The following is a 9,850-nucleotide window of genomic DNA, read 5'->3' as shown; positions in this document are numbered from 1 at the left end:
TAATTATTCTAATTTAAATAGAAAGGTAGTAATTTTTCTTATTGCAGTGAGACCAGGTGACCTATGTACCTGCTCAGTTTGCTATCTAGGTGATGGGGTCCTACTCTGCATTCTTATGGTTCTGTATCATTAACCAGTCTTAGAGAAGGCACTCCTTACAATAGAGGACTGTGCTTTTTAAAGTAGGACATGTGGCCACACACCTACAGCAATGGAGAAATTTGTTGTGTATTCAGTGGTCTGTGTTTGCCTGAGCTTGAATCTGGACTAAGTATTCTGAGCTCCTGTGTTCTGATTCAATACATGATCACAGAACATTTCAGAATTTGGCCTCTGCCATTGGCCCTTGAACTCTGAGTCATGATTTGCAGTTTGGAAGTTTAGACAGCCAAGCACAGGAGTGGGTTTCAGAAATGTATATTTCTGTTTCCCAGTTATGTAGTTCAATAAAGGTTCTTGCTGTTATCACCGTGTCTTGCCTCATGGGAACCCACCTACACTTCAAAAATTTTCACACAAGAGCCTATTTCAATTAAAACACATTCCCCTTGTATTTTGTGGGTTAACTCACTGTGTTGAATTCCTTTTTGAATTGCAGTGCACATTTCTTTGCATACCATGTTCACTTTGGCTTCTGTGAATTAATGCTTAGAGGATTTTATCTTAGACCATGGCATGGACTTGATGTCTACCCCAGTCAGGCCTCTGAGTGTAAACTATTCAGTATGGAAGATGAAGTATCAGACCAGCACAGGGGTATCAAAAACATTTCTCAAGTGGGAGTTAGTGCAGTTCAGTGGCTAAGCTGTGCACATATCAGTGTTAATGCACATGTCGGTTGCACAGATCCACAATTTCCATGTGCACTTTTGTGCACATTTACCCACACAAGTGCTTTTAATTAAACTCTAGTGTTTCCTGTCCACACTAGTGGGCAGTACTTCATGGAATGTATTTGCACTGTGTGTTGTTGTCCCCTCCCCTCAGTCAGTACTTCCCCACCCTTTCTGAGTTCTGAAAACCTGAGATCCTTTGTAGAGATGCACACAGGTATTTGTTTGGCCATGTGAGCAGCCATTTAAAAGAAAGAGAGAGAGAGAGATACAAATGTTCTGATATACCAGGCTTGCACAGAATGGTAGGTTAAGGGGGGGTGGCCCCACCAGTAGTTCAGCCTTCCTGTGTTCCAAAAACCTGGAGGTACATCTTTGGCATGAACACAGGTGTGTGTTTACCTGTGTGGTTGGCATTTAAAAAGAGAGAGAGAGGCTTTCCAATAGACCAGACTTACATAAAACATTGAGTTAGTTAAAAAAAAAATACATGTGATACATCAAATCCAATTTAAACTGCCATGTGTGCACAGGCTAAGTATAAGCCAAAAAGTTCCCAACTGAAATCTTCACTTCTACCACCAACTGACTTAAAGGGCCCCAGGCAACCAGGCAAGTCACCATATTCTCAGGTGTTGCTCTACATCTTCACTACAAAAATAATGATGTTCTTGTATGGGGTGTTCTTGTAAGGAATAATGAGATAATGTAGGGGAAGGACACTTGAAATCTGCTTTTCTGAATGCTTAGTATTAATATTAAATAGCTAAATGAAAAGGAAAGAACCATCAAGCACAAATCTTTCTCAAAGGATTTTTAAAATACTGGCACCCACTAAACCATCCATTTCTCAGTGTTGATCTTCTTTGTTTGTTTGTTAGCATGGGACAGATGATTGATATGGCACCTGAATGCACATCCACTTTGCCAAAATTGACTGTCTGGCTATTTTCCCTTCCTTATCCCTTGCCAAGGGAAAAAAAATATCCAGTAGCTCAAAGAAAACTTCCTGATGTCATACCCTAGAGCAGCACACCACCCACCGCCTGACCTCCTTCCCTTGCAAGAAGAAGCTTCCCCCCAAGAGGTGTGGGAAAGGGAACTGCTTTCATGTTTTAGCAACTGTTTCTCCTCCACCTATTTCCTTCTTAGTTTTCTTACTTGCTGTATATATCACTATCCTCTAACAATAGCTTTGTTTCCACAGCTGCACTGATTATAATTTTCAGTGTTTCTCATTTTTTCCGGAACTATTAGGGTGGGTTGTTTTTATTCATTTAACTTGGAACAGCCTGCAATAATATTGCAAGAAGAGTCTGAGAATAAGGTAATAAGCACAGGTCACTTTTATTTCTTTGTCTGTTTTGTTAGCCCACCCCCCACCCCAGCCTCTATCAGTTTATACAACAGTAAGTCCGTTGTGATAGTCCTGGAAAGGTAGCCTGGAAAATCCAAATGTTTAGTAGGAATTTTCCAAAACACTCACACTGCATTTAAATATCCCCATATGCTTAATTCTTCCCATGTAGGCCCTATTTTATCCCAATTTTCTACCAAAAAACAAATATTTGGGGGAATCTTTGAAGTCTTAATGACCCACTTCACACATATCACTAAGCTAAACCACGGCTGAGGTGAATGAATGAACATAGGGGCATTCACAGAAAAAAAATCACCACCAGGATACTCATCCCCCAGTCCTCCTGGTGCCACATTGCCCAATGTTGAGATAGGATTTGACTTAGCATGACTTCCAAACCTAGAGTCATGGCTTGTCTCTCTCAGACAAACCAGGCACAGTAAATCAAAGACAAATCTTGGTTGCAGCTAGTGTTTCCCTCTTCTAGTTGTACAATCCTGTAAGGATAAAGCAATGCCTTATGGGTGGCCTCTCACAGAACCAAGGGTATTCCTTGGTCCAATTTTTCTTCTTGTGAGCATAGCGAGGTTCTCTGCTTGCATGAGGTTTTAGGAGTAATCCCTGTGGATATCCCTCAAGGATAGGATTACTCTAGGATTCTGTGAAACTGTATGATTATATCTGATAACTTTGGTCATGTTTATTTGACCAAATACACTTTACTTTGTTGGAGAAATGTAAAAAGGGTTCCAAGACGGGAGGTATCACTCACAGAAACCCAAGAGAAAAAGATGCAGACTTCAAGAGTCTTTGCTCCACCCATTTCATCCTTCTCCAGGTTCTGGGAGTCAGCGGGGAGGGGAGTTTGTCACAGCATGCATCTTCACCAGCTGGACTCATCTCTGCCTCTTGGTCTCCCTCCCCTTCTGTTTTAGGTTTGGACTCTGATTCTGGACTTCAGTAAGCCCTGTTACCTCTTCAGCTTCCCAGTCTTCTCCTTCTGACCACTCATCATTGTCCCATCATCATTCCCCAGGTTCTGAACCTTCTTCCCTTGGTTCCCCAGCTGGTTCCACCCACCACTCTGTGTCCAACCAGCCCAGGTTACATCAGATAGATATTTATCTCGTAAAACTGTGTGTGTTAAAAATTCATTTTCCAATTGATCAGATAGATGACAAGTTGTTTTGGGGTACTGTATGTAATAAATGTTCATTCCCGAACAATGGAAAGAATGGACTGTTATAATGCAGAGTCCAGTATGGTTTCTAATTGGATGGGGAGGGCTGTGTGTTGAGATTCCTGCATTGCAGGAGGTTGGACTAGATGACCCTTAGGGTACCTTTCAACTCTTACCATTTGATTCTATGAATTCAAGATTAAATGCAATTGCTATGTCTAGCTGGTTCTCTTTTCATGCATACAGCACAGACCCTCCAAGTGGCCCTACTTTCCAGGGGCAACCCTGATTTAGAGAAGTCATCCCGGTTTCTGATTTGATTCCAGAACATCCCACGTTTCCTTAGGATGTCACCAATTTCTTTGAAGAAATGTTGAAGGGTATGGAGTTATCTGACCCCTGGGCTGTCTGAAGGCAATCCTGTATAGTGAAGTGCTTTTTTAAATGTTATATTATGTTTTTATATATGTTAGAAGCTGCCCAGAGTGGCTGGGGCAACCCAGTAAGATGTGTATAAAGAGTAAAATTATCATTATGGAATGGGATGTCCCTATTTTCACTGGAGAAATGTTGGCGGGTATGACAGCATTTCATGCATTCTAACAGTATATTCCTTCCTGTGTTCTGGAACAAACATCCATTACATATAGTACCTAAAAGCAACTCGTTCTACACTAAAAAGTAGACAGGCATGGGTCTTTCTAGTTTAGCTAGGCCATAGACCCAAAATAAAATGCAATCATTAAAGCAATAACAGTTATTTTTATTTTTTAATACATTTTTATTACTTTTCACAATAAACAAAATCATTACATTAAAGAAAAATGAAAAACATAAAATAATACATTTTAAAAAACTGTATACACCATGGGTATCCATAACATTACAAGTGTTTTTAAAATGTACAGTGGTACCTCGCAAGACGAATGCCTCGCAAGACAAAAAACTCGCTAGACGAAAGGGTTTTTTGAGCTGCTTCGCAAGACGATTTTCCCTATGGGCTTGCTTCGCAAGACGGAAACGTCTTGCAAGTTTGTTTCCTTTTTCTTAACACCGTTAATACAGTTGCGACTTGACTTCGAGGAGCAACTCATAGAACTTGGTGTGGTAGCCTTTTTTGAGGTTTTTAAAGACTTTGGTGATTTTTGAAGCTTTTCCAAAACTTTCCCGACACCGTGCTTCGCAAGACGAAAAAAATCGCAAGACGACAAAACTCGCGGAACAAATTAATTTCGTCTTGCGAGGCACCACTGTATTCACTTCCTTGCAATGCTTTCCCATTCTTTTTTATATTTGTTATCGTCTTGATTTCTAAGTTTTCAAGTTAGTTGAGCCATTTCTGCATATTCCATTAACTTAATTTGCCAATCTTCCTTAGTGGGGACTTTTTCTTCTTTCCAGTGTTGGGCTAGCAATATCCGAGCAGCCGTTGTTGCATACATGAACAAATTCTTGTATTCTTTAGGTAGATCCATTCCTGTGATACCTAGTAAGAAAGCTTCTGGTTATTTAACAAAGGTTATTTTTAACATTTTTTTTCAATTTGTTATATATCATTTCCCATTTTTTTAATTAACCTTACATTGCCACCACATATGATAAAACATACCTTCGACTTCTTTACATTTCCAACACTTATTTTCCCTTGTTTTATACATTTTTGCCAATTTAACCGGTGTTAAATACCACCTATACATCATTTTCATATAGTTCTCTTTAAGTAAGGTACATGCCGTAAATTTTATATCATTCATCCATAGTCTTTCCAATCTGTCATCTGAATAGTATGTCCCATGTCTTTTGCCCACTTTATCATAACACACTTGACCTCTTCATCCTTAGTTTCCCATTCCAACAATATATTGTACATTTTTGATAATAATTTAATATCATTTTCTATTATTTCTCTCTGGAAATTTAAAATTTCATAGGTGAATTCTTTCTTTTTATCATTTTTAAATATTTCATTTAACTGAAAATATTGTAACCAATCTGTTACCTTCTCTTTTATTTCTTGAAATTTCTTCAATTTTAATTGATTATCAATTTCTGTTAACAAGTCTATATGTTGCTCAATTAGTTTTCATATTTAATTTTTTCACGGATACTGTACTGTATTGCTTCCAGCACAGACAGCTACCATGGTGTTTTCCCCCCTAATAAATCTTTATTTTTTCCCCAAACTTTAAAAATCACATTTCTTATTATATGATTCTGGATATGATAAGTACTTTTGCCTTTATGGAACCACAAGTATGCGTGCCAACCAAATCTATTGTCATGTCCTTCTAAATCTAATAAATCTGTATTTTTAATACTATCCAATCCCGGATCCAGCATATGCAAGAAGCTTCATAATATCATTTTATATCTGGTAAGGAGAAGCCCCTCTGTCTTTAAGATCTGTTAGTAATTTATATTTTATTCTTGGCTTCTTTCCTCGCCAAATCTTGAAATATCCTTTTGCCTATCTTTGAAGCAATTTACATTGTTTATCACTGGGACTGATTGAAACAGAAATAACATTTTTGGCAGTATGTTCATCTTGATTACCGATATCATTCCTAATAATGATAGACTCATTACTCCCCAAATCTCTAAATTTCTTTTTATTTCTTTCCATTTTATTTTTTCCATCAGTTATGCTACCCTACTTCTTGGACTGGTGAGAGGTTCAGGCACTTACCTTTGTTTCATTTTGCTTTTTTGGAAATAGGTCAATGGCAGCTTAAGATGTTTTATAGTATTTGAATGTATACACAGATATACAGGTTTTACATAGGTGGAGGTACACTTTAAACACTTTTAACAGAACTTTGCCCCATGTAAAACACATACTCCTTTGGGGTACTATTCACCTGTTAATGATAATACCACATACTTAAATGTGATTGACTGGAATTGCCTCATGAAGAATCTCATGTTTTTGCAGCAGCAGTATTTGTGCTAAAGCTGAAAATCAGTATTAAGAGCAGAATCCATAAACCATGGTAATTCTGGGGAAATGGATTTCCTGTCTGCCTTGTTTTTGTGTGTGAATCTAATTAAGTGCAGACTTTTGGCTGCTGGATCATTTTTCCACAGATATCAGAAAATAGAGTTTACAAGTACAGAAAAAGACTAACAAATACTTGATAAGGTTGGAGTTACAGATAGGTAGCCGTGTTGGTCTGCCATAGTCAAAATAAAAAAATCCTTCCAGTAGCACCTTTAAGACCAACTAAGTTAGTTCTTGGTATGAGCTTTCGTGTGCAAGCACACTTCTTCAGATATCTGAAGAAGTGTGCTTGCACACGAAAGCTCATACCAAGAACTAACTTAGTTGGTCTTAAAGGTGCTACTGGAAGGATTTTTTTATTTTGATAAGGTTGGGTTTGATTAGATACTAGATACTTGGTGGATTCCTACCTATATCCTACATAGTCCTACTGAAACTATTGTAGACTAAGAATCAATACAGTGTATTTTTTAAAAAATAATATTTATTAATAATTTCAAAATTGCAGAAAAGAAAAGAAAAAATTAAAAACAACACTACAATACATAGGGGGGGGAAAAGAAAAAACAAGAGGGAAAAAAAACAAGACATAAAAACCAATGCAACAATACAGCAAAAAGATAAAAAAGGAGGGGAAAAAACACAAATCCCATATTACATGTCTTTAACTTCCATTTGCTTGTTTCATTGACCTCCCCACACCTCCCTTTTTGTATTCTAGTTTAATTGATTATTTCAGCAAATTCTTTCCATCTTTCTCAGTTTTTACTAAATAATTTATCTTAACCATTTACCTATTAATTAACTCAACAAATCCTTTCCATCCTTTCCCCATATTCTGTTATTCAAATTACCTTAAGTTATTTAACCTTATCTTACCAAAAAATACTTTAAAACTGAACACTTAGTACTCGATTATACATAACTCCTGATATCTTTTCTACTAGAGTCATATAGTTTCATTCCGACATTTTTCCTAATGTTCATTAATTTTAAGGTAATTCCCTAGAAAAAAAAAGTTCTTTATAAATTTTCTTCCAATCTTCATCCAACGTCTCTTCTTCCTGGTCTCGGATCGTGTCAGCCCTTACTGTCCATTCCATCTAGTCCATCAACCTGGTAATCTAATGTCCGAAGCCCTTAAGTCTCTTCCATGTCCCTTCTGCAAATCTTCTTCTTCTTGTTTATACTTGCACTTTTCCTTGTCTTTTGTTGGTCTCTTTCTTAACTTCTTTCCTTTCTCGTTGGGGAGTAGGTCTCTGGGGGATTGCAACCCAAAATTATCTTCATCTCCCTTCATCCAACCAGCCCATTCCCCAGAGTCCCACTCCCCACAGTCATCAATGTAGTCCAAAAAATATTTAAAAACATATTTCGAGGTCTCTCCAAAGTTAAGAATCTCCTCAGCTCCAGACTCCCCCTGGCCAACTCCAACTTCAATCTTCAAAGACAGCGGCTTATGCTCCTGTAGGGCCTCGGGTCTCTCCATTTGTATTATTTGAGGTGCAACAGCAACCTCCTCCATTATCTTCTGCTCTTGCCCAATCAGTGCAGGTTCCTGAGTTGGTCCCTGAATAGTTTCTGTATCAATATTCCCTGTTTGTCCACAGTTGTTAGCCACAACAGTCATCAAATCCATTTTCTCATTCATCAAATCCATCTTCTCATGCATCTCTTCCAGCAAGGCACTTGTCTTGCATAAATCAAGCACCAAAACTTCCTCCCAGCTCATATTTAGTCAAGGTCAAAAAGGCCTGGTCCCATGATCTTAATCTGACAGCTGTCGAGTCCTCAAGTAGACTGCAGCAACAATTTAGCAAGCTCCCTCTAGAGGAGACAATTTCTGTTTGTATCCATTTTTTAAGGTAAGTCCAACAAAGGAAAATTACTTTCGTTTTTCAGACACTTTGTTTCTTTAAAATGCAGAAGGCAACATTGGAATCAATTTATTTCTCTTCTTTAGCTATCTGTCAAAGTATTCCATTCACAGTTAATGAACCTCTCCAAGAATTTCTGTCTCTGACACCCCGTTCCCGGGTTAGAGACGGTGGAAACTTAACTTTCTTCACTCCCTCTCCTGCAGGCGTTAAACAAAGTTCTCCCCCCTTTTCTCCTGCTTCCAAGGGGGTTTCAGCAATTATAAATGAAGGAAATTTAAACTTTTTTAACGACTTTCCAGGCTTTAGCTTACAGGGTTTTTGCTTCAGTCTGTGTACAAAAAGTGGAAGGCGGACTTCCTGTTTTGAGCCTTCCCGCTTCGGTGCCAGATTAAAATATTTCTTGATCCAATTTTCCGTTTCTACTCATGGGTACTTGTTTTAGATCCAATTGTCCACAGGAAAAAGTCAGCGCTCTCCGGCAATGGCTGTGCGGCTTCACTCCGTGAAAGTAGCAGTCAGCTCGCAGCACCGCGCCGCTCACCCACTTCACTCTGGAGCCCCAAAATGGGGTTCCCGGTGCTTAGGGGGGGCGCTCCTGGTGCCCTGCCAAACCCCACGTTCCCAGGCTTCCTCCGCCTGGGATTTCTAGCGGGTCCCCACCTTCTCCGCGGCGGGAAGACCCAATTTCCACGGAGCCAGTTCCTCCAGTCGGAGGAACTCCGCCATTTGCCGATGGCGCTAACCCGGAAGTCCAAGAATCAATACAGTGTAGTGGATAGAGCACTGGATTTAGATTTTAAAAGATCAGCATTCAAATCTCTGCCCAGCTATGCAACTCACTGCACGACCTTGGACCATCTGTGGTCATCTGTCATGCCAACCTACCTCATAGGTTGTTAGTGAAGATTTGTTTTTGTTTTTTTAAAAAAATAATATTTATTAAAGTTTCACAGAAAGAAAACCACATTAGTAAATAAAAAATTAACAAAAGAAAAAAGAATTAAATTTTTTTTTATCTTTTCCTCACTTCTTTTACATTTACTTGTTTCCCGGACCTCCTCTTACCTCCCTCTTTTGTATTCTAATTAAATATGTTAATCCAACAATTCCTTTCCCTACTTTTTAATCCTAATCTTTAATCTTGATATAATATAACTTTAAATTTTACATTTTACATATTAAAAACCAATTTTTCCATATTCTTTTGGCCTGTACAGCTAGAAACCCCTTAACTTCAATCCAACATCATTCTAACATTCATTAATTTTGCAATATTTCTGTAAATAGTCTTTGAATTTCTTCCAATCTTCATCCACCGACTCTTCTCCCTGGTCACGGATTCTGCCAGTCATTTCCGCCAATTCCATGTAGTCCATCATTTTCATCTGCCATTCCTCCAGTGTGGGTAGATCTTGTGTCTTCCAATACTTTGCAATGAGTATTCTTGCTGCTGTTGTAGCATACATAAAGAAAGTTCTGTCCTTTTTTAACACCGATTGGCCAACTATGCCCAGGAGAAAGGCCTCTGGTTTCTTCAAGAAGGTATATTTAAATACCTTTTTTAGTTCATTATATATCATCTCCCAGAAAGCCTTAATC

General features: G+C 38.4%; 1 long non-coding RNA gene across 1 annotated transcript; it reads left to right on the top strand.

The window, feature by feature from the left end:
- The first annotated feature begins 4,630 nt into the window (after positions 1-4,630).
- On the top strand, positions 4,631-6,837 carry LOC308477294. The gene is made up of 3 exons (XR_013986456.1): positions 4,631-6,089; positions 6,156-6,512; positions 6,741-6,837. It is a non-coding gene; the product is annotated as an uncharacterized lncRNA (long non-coding RNA).
- Positions 6,838-9,850: the final 3,013 nt, after the last annotated feature.

Source organism: Podarcis pityusensis, assembly GCF_964106645.2.
Source record: "Podarcis pityusensis genome assembly, chromosome: 5".
Taxonomy (NCBI): Eukaryota; Metazoa; Chordata; class Lepidosauria; order Squamata; family Lacertidae; genus Podarcis; species Podarcis pityusensis.
Note: the sequence above shows the minus strand (reverse complement) of the source record. Positions and strands in the feature narration are given on the sequence as shown.